At 31.9% G+C, this 12409-nt stretch overlaps 1 long non-coding RNA gene across 1 annotated transcript in view; it reads left to right on the forward strand.

Moving 5' to 3' along the window:
- The window catches only part of LOC140057546 (uncharacterized), a 76447-nt gene extending 69305 nt beyond the window's left edge, over positions 1–7142 (forward strand). Inside the window, exons 3-6 of the long non-coding RNA XR_011846961.1 lie at positions 5926–5997; positions 6157–6218; positions 6398–6468; positions 6636–7142. This is a non-coding gene — a long non-coding RNA (uncharacterized lncRNA). The remainder of the gene's footprint in view (positions 1–5925; positions 5998–6156; positions 6219–6397; positions 6469–6635) is intronic.
- Positions 7143–12409: the final 5267 nt, after the last annotated feature.

The following is a 12409-nucleotide window of genomic DNA, read 5'->3' on the forward strand; positions in this document are numbered from 1 at the left end:
TGATTTTTTTAAATTGATCATAGATTTAAAACCAAGCGTAATTTTGTTTTTACATTTTGTGAAAATTTAGGTCATATCAAGTGCAAACTGTTTGTGCACAAAAAATTGCATGTTTTACAAGAAGTTACGCGCGCACGCGCGTTTGAAATTTTAAAGTGCGAAAAATTAATTTCTAATCAACTTTCTACGCGTTTCATGTCATTTTAAGCATGTAAAAAATTCCCACGCATGCGCAAATTTTTACGTGTGCGGTGCGCACGTAGCATTAAAAACATATATTTTTTGCGTGATTTATGTTTTTCCAGCCTTTTCTAGTAATTTTACCAACTTTTAAACAATTTCGACTTAAAGTTACGTCATACGAGCACGTCGAATTGGACAATTTGCACACGTTTTTGATGAAAAAGTACAACAATTTGTCAAAATTATGCCTTTTTTTAAACAATCGTAATTTCTAAACTACACGGTCAACTTTTTGTGGATGACATATTCTGGAAGTTGATGAGTTGTAGATATCGGATCATGTATTAATATGGCTAACCGGACATTTTAACGTCATCGTATGGCCACACGAATATAAAATTGAGGATTTTAGTATCTTTCGTCATAGCTCATCACATTTAATAGAGCGCATCTCCACTTATACATTTTCCATTTTCACCCCGATTTTGATATTGTCTAGGTCAATCAACTATCTTTCGCATGAGTTAAAAATATTTTAATTGTTATGACGTCATCGTGCCTAAAAATTTAAATTACATGTGGCATTAATTTCATCTTTACAGTAAATTTTAATCTGTTATAGCTCGTAAGAATAAAATGTGATAATCACGATTAAAACGTTTTCTGGAAGCGATTGGATTGTAGATACGAAATCATGTAAAAAATTTTCCAATCGGATGTTGTGACGTCATCATATGGCCAGTTAAATAAAAAAAGTCGTATTTTAATATTTTGCGTCATAGTTCATCACATTTAAAAGGGTGCGCATCTATATTTTACGTATTCAAATTTCTTCTACACGTTAATATGTTGTTCCTAAGATAATTTCCTTCTGAAATTGCTATCGAAGTGTTTCATTTTGATACCGTCGCCATGTTAAAAATTTGAATAAATGGCGGGTCCCGTAATTTCACCTATTCTACACTGTATGTAATATGTATACAGATTATACTGTTTGCATGTATACTATATGACACAAAATTGACAGAATTCAGCACTAACAGCATATCATATTCTTCAGTTCTTGTCATAATGCCATAATCTTTATCTGTGTGTGAAATATTCCAACGTATGACGTGCACGTGGCGTTTGTCGTTGTGCGGATAACTAACTCGTCAAAGTGACGAGTTTCATGTCTAGTTCTTCTTTCCTTCTGTCATTTTTGTGCGTCGCGTTTCTCTAAAACGTGTAAACAGAACATATCGTAACTTTGTCAACATATCGACATTTACGTGAACTTGTGCACCTCCTATTTTTGAATGACGTCAGAGTTGCGCAACGTGACTTAAGCGCGATTTTATGAATTTCAATGATTGATCATAGACTAAAAACGAAACATAATTTTGATTTGACACTTTGTGAAAATTTAAGTCATATCAACCGCAAACTTTCTATGGATTAAAAATAGCATGTTTCACAAAAAGTTACGCGCGCACGCGCGTTTAAAATTTTAGAATACGAAAGATCAACTTCTAATCAACTTTCTATGCGTTTCATGTCATTTTGAGCATGTCAAAAATTCCCACGCGCGCGAAAATTTTTACGCACGCGGTGCACACGTAGCGTTAAAAACATATTTTTTTCGCATGATTTATGTTTTTTCAGCCTTTTCTAGTAATGTTACCAAATTTTAAACAATTTCGACTTAAAATTACGTCATACGAGCACGTCGAATTAGATAATTTGCACGCGTTTTTGGTGAAAAAGTTCAAAAATTCGTCAAAATTATGCCTATTTTTAAACATTCATAGATTCTAAACTACATGGAGAACTTTTTTTAAATTACATATTCTGGAAGTTGATGAGTTGTAGATATCGGATCATGCATTAATATGGCTAACCGGACATTTTGACGTCATCATATGGCCACGCCAATATAAAATATAGGATTTTTGTCTCTTTCGTCATAGCTCATCACATTTAATAGAGCGCATCTCCACTTATTCGTTGTCTATTTTCACCCCGATTTTAATATATTCTAGGTCAATCAACTATCTTTTGCATGAATTAAAATTTTTTTAATTTTTTTAACGTCATCATGCCTAAAAATTTAAATTACGTTGGTCATTAATTTTATCTTTACATTAAATTTTAATCTGTTACACCTCGTAAGAATAAAATGTGATAATCACGATTAAAACGTTTTCAGGAAGCTATTGTATTGTAGATACAAAATCATGTGTAAATTGTGCCAATCGAATGTTGTGACGTCATCATATGGCCAGTTAAATAAAAAAAGTCGTATTTTCATCTTTTGCATTATATTTCATTACATTTAAAAGAGCGCGCATCAATATTTCACGTATTAAAATTTCTTCTATACGTTAATATGTTGTTGCTGAGATAATTTCATTCAGAAATTTCTACTTTTGCATTTCATTTTGAAACCGTCAAGATGTTAAAAATTACAATAAAATACGGGTCCCGTAATTTCACCTATTTTACACTGTTTGTGATATGTATACAGATTGTACTGTGTATACTATATGACACAAAATAACAGAATTCAGAAATAACAACATATCATATTCTTCAGTTCAGGTCATAATGCCTTAATATTTTTCTGTGTGCAATATTCTAACGTATGACGTGCACGTGGCGTTTGTCGAGCGGATAACTAACTCGTCAAAGTGACGAGTTTCATGTCTAGTTTCTTCTTTCTTTCCACGAATTTTGTTGCACGCATATCTCTAATTTTGGCCAACATAAGATTGTGTAACTTTGTCATAATATTGACCTGTAGCGGTAGATGTGCAGGACGTTTCGTTTTTTGACTTTAGAGTCGCGCAGCGTAAGTTACGTGCGATTTTATGAATTTCAATGATTGATCATAGAATAAAAACTAAAAGTAATTTTGTATTGAAACTTGGTAAAAATTTAAGTCATATCATGCGCTAACTTTCTATGGAGAGAAAATGGCATGTTTTACAGAAAGTTACGCGTGCACGTGCGTTTAAAATTTCAAAATGCGAAAAATCAATTTCTAATCAACTTTCTACGCGTTTCATGTCATTTTGAGCATTTCAAAAATTCCCACGCGTGCGCACTTTTTTTACGCGCGCGTGCGCATGTAGTGCAAAAACATTTTTTTTTTGCTTGATTTTTATTTTTTCAGCCTTTTCTAGTAAATTTACCAATTTTCAATCAATTTCGACTTAAAATCACGTCATACGAGCACGTAGAATTAAACAATTTGCGCGCAATTTTGATGAAAAAGTTCAAAAATTTGTCAAAATTATGCCTTTTTTTAAACAGTCATAGATTCTAAACTACGTGGTGAACTTTTTTATAATTACATATTCTGGTAGTAGATGAGTTGTAGATATCGAATCATGTATCGATATGGCTAACCGGACATTGTGACGTCATCGTATGGCCACTCGAATATAAAATAGCGGATTTTTATCTCTTTCGTCATAGCTCATCACATTTATTAGAGCGCATCTCCACTTATCCGTATTCCATTTTCTCCCATTTTTTTTATATTGTCTAGGCCAATCAATTATCTTTCGCATGATATGCCGTTTTTAAAATTGTGATGAAGTCATCATGTCCAAAAGCGTCAATAACTTGGGCCACTTATTTCCACCTATTCTTCACTGTATGTAGTACGTATACAATATATAGTGTAAACTGTATATACTTAGACGTGACGCAAAATAGAGAGCGCACTAACATTTTTTTCAATGGCATAATCGTTTTTCTGCGCGCACTATTCCAACGTATGACGTGCATGTGGCTTTTGCGCTGCGGATAACCTAACTCGTCCGTAGTGACGAGTTCAAATCTAGTTTCCTTTTATAAATACACTGCGTACTGCAAACCTTGCTTGTACTGTATATAAGGATATCAAACACAGTTAATTATCTCATCTGCTACAATCGGCTTGCACTAACTACAGAGACTCCATCAACTGTATATGATTGCTATTTGGGTCATTCTGCACTGAGCCATCCTAGCCCAACACATGCTTCAGTCATCAAGTGCACGGTTCTTCAACCCTAATATAAGTTTCCCAACACTTTACATCAATTAGTATGCTACACCCGGTAAGCCTAGCCCATCCACAAGCTTCCATAGGCCAACTACCTCTATCATTAAGTGTGTTCAGCCTCTGATAAAAGCTTGCCAAAAACTTCTTTAGATGACAAAATTGACCACTTAAACAGATTTTTTGGGGGTGATTGATCATTTGAAGAATAAATACTGGCTATTACAAGTGATAAGTTTTTAACAATCTAATTTGAATCTTCTTGGAAATTAAGTGTTAAACAAACAGACTGGAGGATATTGAGTCTAGAATAAAGTAGGTTTAAATCTCATTGCAAGAATATACTTTTCTTGTTTACGAAAAGGAGACAATGTATATTAAGTGAGTATTTTGTATAACCATCTAAAACCCCAATAGGCCTAAATAATTGGGGAATATCCAGTGACAGATTTAGAGGCGAGGTTTTGGGGAGAGGCATATTTAAAACATTCCAGTATAATTCTGGTCAAACATACAAACACATTGTGGGGTAAACCTGGAGGAGTAAAGTGGAAATTTCAGACACCACTTCAGCTGCCATATTTGTTATATCTTTGATCTATCTCATATTATTTGATTAGGGAATTACAAATTAAAATGTAGTTTAAAACCTAGTACAATTCCGTACATTTTGATACCACCTGAACAAATGCAAAACTCCCTCTCGTATAGATAAAATGCCTAAATTTAATTCATACAATATTTAATCATATTTGTCGAATAAATACGAAAGTGAAGTATTGTGACACCTCATGAGAGATCCTTTATCTTCATTTTTAATGTTTTCAGTTTAATCTTATTTTTGAAAACATGCCTTACAACATCCTGAAACATTAGATTATCAATTTTATTATCTTTATTCTATTTCACTTAAAATTTTTGAATATCTAGGTATTATAACAATAAAAGAATACATGTTTTTTTAACCAAGGTTCTCAATATTTAAAGATGTATTGTCCCTTTGACGAATTCCAAAAAAATAAAAAATAAAAGATTTCGAAATTAGGTGGGTTATTTTGAAGTATCATAATAGTTATTAACTTTCACCCAAAATTAGTCGAAAAAAAAATCATTTAACTGAAATACAGACGTTTTTTTATTCAAAAAATAACTTTGACTTCCAGTCAATGTTGTCAATCAAAACATATCCCATAATGCAGTGCGCTTGTTTGGCTACTCTGTATGCATATCATAAAACTTCATCGCGATCTGTGTGAAAATACCTTCTCAACCGTGACGAGTTGTAAACAATCCTAATTAGCATATGCATAATGCATACTGGTGGTTTGAAATCTTTGTTTACTTTCGCTCGTGACGATTTTCCAGACGAAATTTAATCAAACTAATTTACCTGTTAATTATGTAAACGTGTTGTTTTTGGCTCGAATTTTCGGCTTAAAGTGAATAACTTTAATATTACTTGGATATGGCCAATTTAAATTTATAATATTTTGACCTTCATTTTTTGTGTTTCAAGGGACAATACATCTTTAGGCAAATATTAGAAAATGGGTGTCTACATATCATAGAGAGGAAACTGTTTTACTCTTCACTGCTTATGTTACATAACAACACATTAACATCATTTTGTTGAGTCCTAAATACGTTCTGTTAAAAGGGATTTTAGTGTATATTTAATGCATATTAAGTTATATTTATTATTTTTTTTGTAGATTCTACCAAAAGAAAGAGGAGTGTTGTGTATATCATGAAGGGCCAAAAAGATCACAAGCAAAAAAAAACAAGTTTGCCATAAATTTTCACTATCTCACTCTCGCTGCTGTACAAGCCTATTTGTTGAAGAGAAATTGAAAAAATAATATATATAATTTTAAAAACGGATTATCATTACTATTTATTAATAACTTGTTTAATGTATTTTTATGATATATTTTTTTCCCCAGAACAACATGTTACATCATATTTTAATTGAAAGGCCTTGTGATGTATGGTAAAGAATCACACAGTAATTCAGCCAATTTCCTTTTCATTAATAACACAAATCAAATCAGTTTTACAATAGGCCTACATATATTTAGCATATAGTACAGTATTATTTTACACTAGTAACTAAAGTACCTAGTGTCAAACTATCAAATTTTATTATTTTTCCTGTAAAAAAATGTTTGTTTTTTTCAAATGTAGTCATTAGTATTGAAAGTTCAGAAATGTCATTTTGAATACTATCAAACAAACAAGACATATCAAGGCACTTTGTAAGTAATATCACTCAACTAAAATATAGAAGTAGAAGTTCATAAATCTGTAATTTTTTACTATCAAACAAATAACTGATTAGTCTATAAAAAAAACGTTTTCAGTTGGGTTATTAGATGTTCAGAAGTTTTCAACATTTCATCGCAGTTTTCTTCCTTTTTATTAGGACTTTAATCAAGTTAAAGACGCAGTGTCGCTTCCAACACGAGCATTACGAGTCATCATGCCGCCCATCTTACACAAGACAAACCACAAGAAAATACAAGGCCAACAATTTTAGTACAGATTTGTTTGAACTTTAGATAAACATTAAGAGACTTCTGTAGTATTATGTAACTTTATTTTGTAATTGTTTGATTTTACGGTATTTAACCCTTAATCTTACATGCGTATGGGACTCAACATGCTGGACCTGGGCCAGTGTAAAGATCACAAGTGTGAGAGTTTTTTGAAAACATGGTTTATAATATGCATGTTATGATAGAGTACAGTATGTAATTGTAAGTATTTCATACAATTTTACACATGTACATTTTGCCTGCAAAGGGAATGTAAGATTGTTTAATATGATGTTTTTTGACATGAAATTAAAGTAAAATCATTATATATATAGAAACATGTAGAGAGTCAGAGAAGACTAATGTATATCAATATTCAAACACTGTATTTTAATACAGTGTGTAAAAAATGGATCTGTGTTTTCATTTTTTTCCAAAAATATTTAACAAGGATAGTTTAAGCTGATTAGTGATCCTCAGAACAAACAACTAAACATAAAATTAATATAAATAGATTAGAATTTTTTACCTAAAAAATTAATAAATAATAGCAATCTTTACAAATAATAAAAAAGACATTGACCATCTTAGATAGAATTATACAAGAAGGGAAGAGAAAACTGTTTATTGTGCATGTGCAAGGAAGTTTAGGTAATAGATTTTTTTTGCAGAGTGAAGCAGGGAGTTGTACAACTCCCTGGAGTGAAGAGAGGTAAAAGTATTATCAATGATTAAATCAAGGTGTTTATGAGACTGAGAGGTAACTGACTGGATAGGAGAGTTATTTATTTATAATTAAGTTGTTAGCTCTTAACTTAGAAGGAGAGAAGAGAAGCATAATTTGGTTTTGCTAACATTAAGAGTGATACTTGTTAGACTTAGCCAAAAAGAGAGTAGTTGAAGATCACAGCTTAGTTTCTGTTCAATAAAGTGTATCGATGCGGTATCGTTGGCATTAGGCCTAATATAAGGATCAATATATTGTAAATGCAGAAGGGAGTTAATGAATGTAGAGATAGTAGCTGAAACTTGGAAAGATTAAGAGAAAACAAACTGATCACATCATGAGGTATATATTAAGAAAAAGGGGACATCACAGAAACAATAATGATGACATAAGAAAATGGAAGAACTGATCTTGTGCAAGGATCGCTCACAGAAGAATCCATTTGGTGTCAAGGTGTTTATGAGAAGTAACTGATTGGATAGGAGATTTATTTATTTTATAATTAAAGATGTATTGTCCCTCAAAAACATAAAAAATGAAGATTAATTAAATCAGACTTTGAATATGTTATTTTGTAGTTTTAATAAAGTTCATCACTTCAATAGAAAAAAAACGAAAAAAAAATGTTAAAATTGAACCAAAAATCCATTGGCTGGCAGCCAATTTGACCATTTTTTGCTTTAAATTACATTTTTTCAGTTAAATAATTTTTTTTTCGATCCAATTTTAGGTAGATAACTATTACGGTATGTTACATTAAAATGCAATATTCAACAAAAAATGTTTTAAGAATTATTTTTTCAGGGGGACAATACATCTTTAAGTTGTTAGCTCTTAACTTACAAGGAGAGATGAGAAGCATGATTTGGTGTTGGTAACATTAGGAGTGATCACTTGTTAGACTTAGCCAAATAGAAAGTAGTTGAAGATCACCGCTTAGTTTCTGTTCAATGAGGTGTATTGATGCGTTAGTAGATTAAATGGTATCATTGGCATTATCATTAGACCTAATATAAGGATCAATATAAGGATCAATTTACTATGAGTAAGTGCAGAAGGGAGTTAATTAATGTAGAGATAGTAGAAAAGGTCCAGGGTAGATCATTAAGGAACCCCGAGAGAGCAATATTTAATGGAAGAAGTCTGATCAAAGAGACTTTCTGAGAGTGACTAGTAAGATAAGAATGAAACCATGCAGGACGATAGTTGTTTGGATCATTTTCTTGCTCGATTTGAAGATAGGCCTAATCACTGTGGATTGTTTCCAAGAAGAGGAGAAACAGTAATTTTCAAAAATGGAAAAGTAAAATGTATCTTAGAATTAAGTATGCCTCCACTGCACTGATTGTTTAAAACTGAAACCTGAAAAGATAAAGAGTAAACAAACTGATCACATCATGAGGAATATATTAAGAAAAGGACATCACAGAAAACAATAAAGATGACATAAGAAAATGGAAGAACTGATCTTGTGCAAGGATCACTCACATTGAAATTTGAAATTTATATTTATACTGGGTAACCTCTTCAGTCAAAGACTGGTCTCCCAGAGGGCCCAGTTGGTGATCAGTTGGTGATCAGTGGCTGTGATGTACTAATACACCGGGGTAACCCCCTACTCGTCTCGAAAGATGTACTAGGTTCTTTAAAGTGCACACGAGCTAGATGTGTACACTGGACCTACGGTTTATAGTCCTTATCCGAGAAGACTCGTTCTACCACCAGAACCATGGAGTGAGTGAGCCTCGAACCCCTGCCGATGTTATGGCTACGTAATTACGGTTCCACTGTCTTAACCGCTCGGCCACTCACTCACAGAAGAATCTATTTGAAGAAGGGTGGAGATGACATCCATCTAGATCATAAATAATGGTCTGAACTGGATCTAGTTCACGAATCAATGGTTGGAGATGCGAAAACTTGCTAATTTGCAATGATGACATCCAGATTAGTAAGTACAGTAATATAAGTTTATTCTATTTTTTCACGAGTATAACTGGACCGACGATATAGGCCAAAATATCATCTAATTAAAACGTCTAGCCATTAATCCTAGTTTCCAAAATATTTTTGTGCTGCAGACTACACTCTTAATATTTTTCGAAAAACGTCTGTCATTTTAGGCGTACGTTCTATCCCTAATCCCTCACGCCTAATAATAATTGGGTTATTTTTACTCGCTTTCTTCATTGAATCATTACGGTAGGCTAATATGTATTATATCATTTTAGCAAACTCGCATGTGTAAAAGCGTGTTCATTTGTATACAATTACGTTAGAGTACTGTAAAACTTCAGACTAATATTTATTTTTTAACAACTCAATATTTTTGTTTTATTAGCAATTTATTATTTTATTGTTCCTATCATCAGTTGCGTCCATACATTAATTGTTATTAGGCCTATCTACATTTTTAGTTTAATAACCTTATATACATAAAATAATTATTTAATCTAATTTTTTGAATGCTGACATGTCTTTGCTTACAATGTAAGACAGGAAGACAAAAACAAGCAAAACATAATTAACCCTTGACCTAATAACATTTAACAGAATTTTTGTTGAATCTCTAGACAGCGAAGACATCTACTTTTTTCGAAAACGAAAATTTGATTTTAAATCTTGGCAAACATTTTAAAAATACATATTTTGGCATTTAATTCATGTTGAAAGACAAGCAATATTATTTCATTTTGTTATTTTCATTATTCATTTTGTTTGTTTATTGGATTTACTTCTTGTTACTGTAGTACGAGTCTAAAAGCAGAATAGTAAATATACGTACACACTTTTAGGCCTATGTCATATTTGTCAGAATTATGCTTTAAATTGAATGAAAAACAAATAGGCCTACTAATAAACTTGTTTGTTTATAGGATTGCGAACATAAATTTCAAGTCGATTTGTTTATGTGGTATATTAATATTACTACATAAATAAAATACTAGAATGTGAGTAATGATGTAAATGCGAACACGGTAATTATTGTCTGACCCACAATCTTTGAATTTGTAACCATCTGGTATATCTATCTCAACTATTGACCACTTTATAGTGACTTGTGATGAGATCATCAAACAGCAGATATCACTTTATTAGGTGCATGACAAGTTAATCAAACAACTCATTAAGTATATTAATTAGTCAATCAAATTACAAGGTTGGTCTACTGCATTATTGGTTTTCAAGATCTTCATTTACCATGAATGAATGAATGAATGTCCTTTAATAGTCAAAACAAAAACTATTATTAATTAACTCGGATTTCCTCTGATTTCTGATTTCCATAAAGAAATGTCTTTTAATGATTATTATACATTATTACATGCATTACAAAAATCGATGTACGGGTGTAGGCCTATATATAACTTTAAATAATTGCCTTCGGTTATCTTGTTAAAAAATATTGTTTACGTTATAACGACAGTCCTCGGTTGTGTACGTTAGTAAATTTCAAAGAAATGCTCAATGGTTAATTCAATTTAATAGAGATAATTATACTGGTGGCATGGCAGTGGCGTAAATAATTTTTGTTTCTTTTAACTTGAAAAGAAAGAAACATTTTCTTTACGCCACTCCCACCTATCACATTGTTATTATATAACCCATGCCGACGGTGTCTAGGCCGTAGCCAAGATTATTATGGCGTTTTTTCCCCCGAAAAAGGACAAGTGTGAGCCTAAGCAAGCACTGGAATAAGGATCCCAACATACTCAATGATTTTATATTAAAAGCTACATATATAAATCAAAACATTTGATTCTAAAAATATTTAACCCAGATGCCTTGACTCTAATAAATCAACAACGTTTAATAATATGATTATTAATATTGGATTCCAAATATCTACACATATCTTTCGTAACGATGACTCAATACGCCAGTATTTCATGGGACAATCAATATAGGAATTTACATGACGATGATAATAAGGTAAATCTACACAAATTCAATAAAAATATACAATCTCTTGAGGGTATTTACATTCAAATGGATCATAAACAATCTACAATATCAATAATTGTATTGCCCTGAACATGTGTAATATAATATATAAACTATATACAACTGAGCGCAATAAATATCGAGTTGAATCTCAAGTAAATTGGCAATATTTGTCATGATGATTAATACTGCGGTCTGAAATCGTCCGTGCAGCTTTTACCCCTATCGAAAAATATGTTACCCCTACGGCAAACCCCTAATCCCTATAATCAAGAGAAACTTTGTTGGGTACCGTAGCCAATGGTGTAGTGTTTCTTTAGTAAAGGTTCTACTTTAATTTCATAACATTTCAGTTAAAGATATTGTCCCCCAAAAACATGAAAGATTAATAAAATCAAATAATTTGATAATAAAAGTTATTCACTTCTGTAAAAAAAAAAACACAAAAATAGGCCTAATCATTTCAGTTATAAAAAGACAAAAACAGTTAACTGTTTAACCTAAAATCATTGTCTGACATACAATTTAAGTATTTTTTGCTTTAAGTTACATTTTTCAGGTAAGTAATTGTTTTTGTTCGCTCCAGTTTTTGGATAAGTATAAGGCCTATGTGACATTAAAATGGCATATTTAAAGTATAAAAGTACAATATAATTAAAATGGCATATTCAACAAAAAATATTTTCGTCTTTCGTATAAAATTACAATATAATTAGAACCTTTAGGACAACCCAGAGGCACAGAACGTCATTAATCCTAATAAGGGTTTTTGTTATGTCCTCCCCTCCCGGCTAATAACCCAGAGGCACAGAACGTCATTAATCCTAATAAGGGTTTTTGTTATGTCCTCCCCTCCCGGCTAATAACCCAGAGGCACAGAACGTCATTAATCCTAATAAGGGTTTTTGTTATGTCCTCCCCTCCCGGCTAATAACCCAGAGGCACAGAACGTCATTAATCCTAATAAGGGTTTTTGTTATGTCCTCCCCT

This window comes from Antedon mediterranea, chromosome 8 (assembly GCF_964355755.1).
Source record: "Antedon mediterranea chromosome 8, ecAntMedi1.1, whole genome shotgun sequence".
In the NCBI taxonomy this organism is placed as follows: Eukaryota; Metazoa; Echinodermata; class Crinoidea; order Comatulida; family Antedonidae; genus Antedon; species Antedon mediterranea.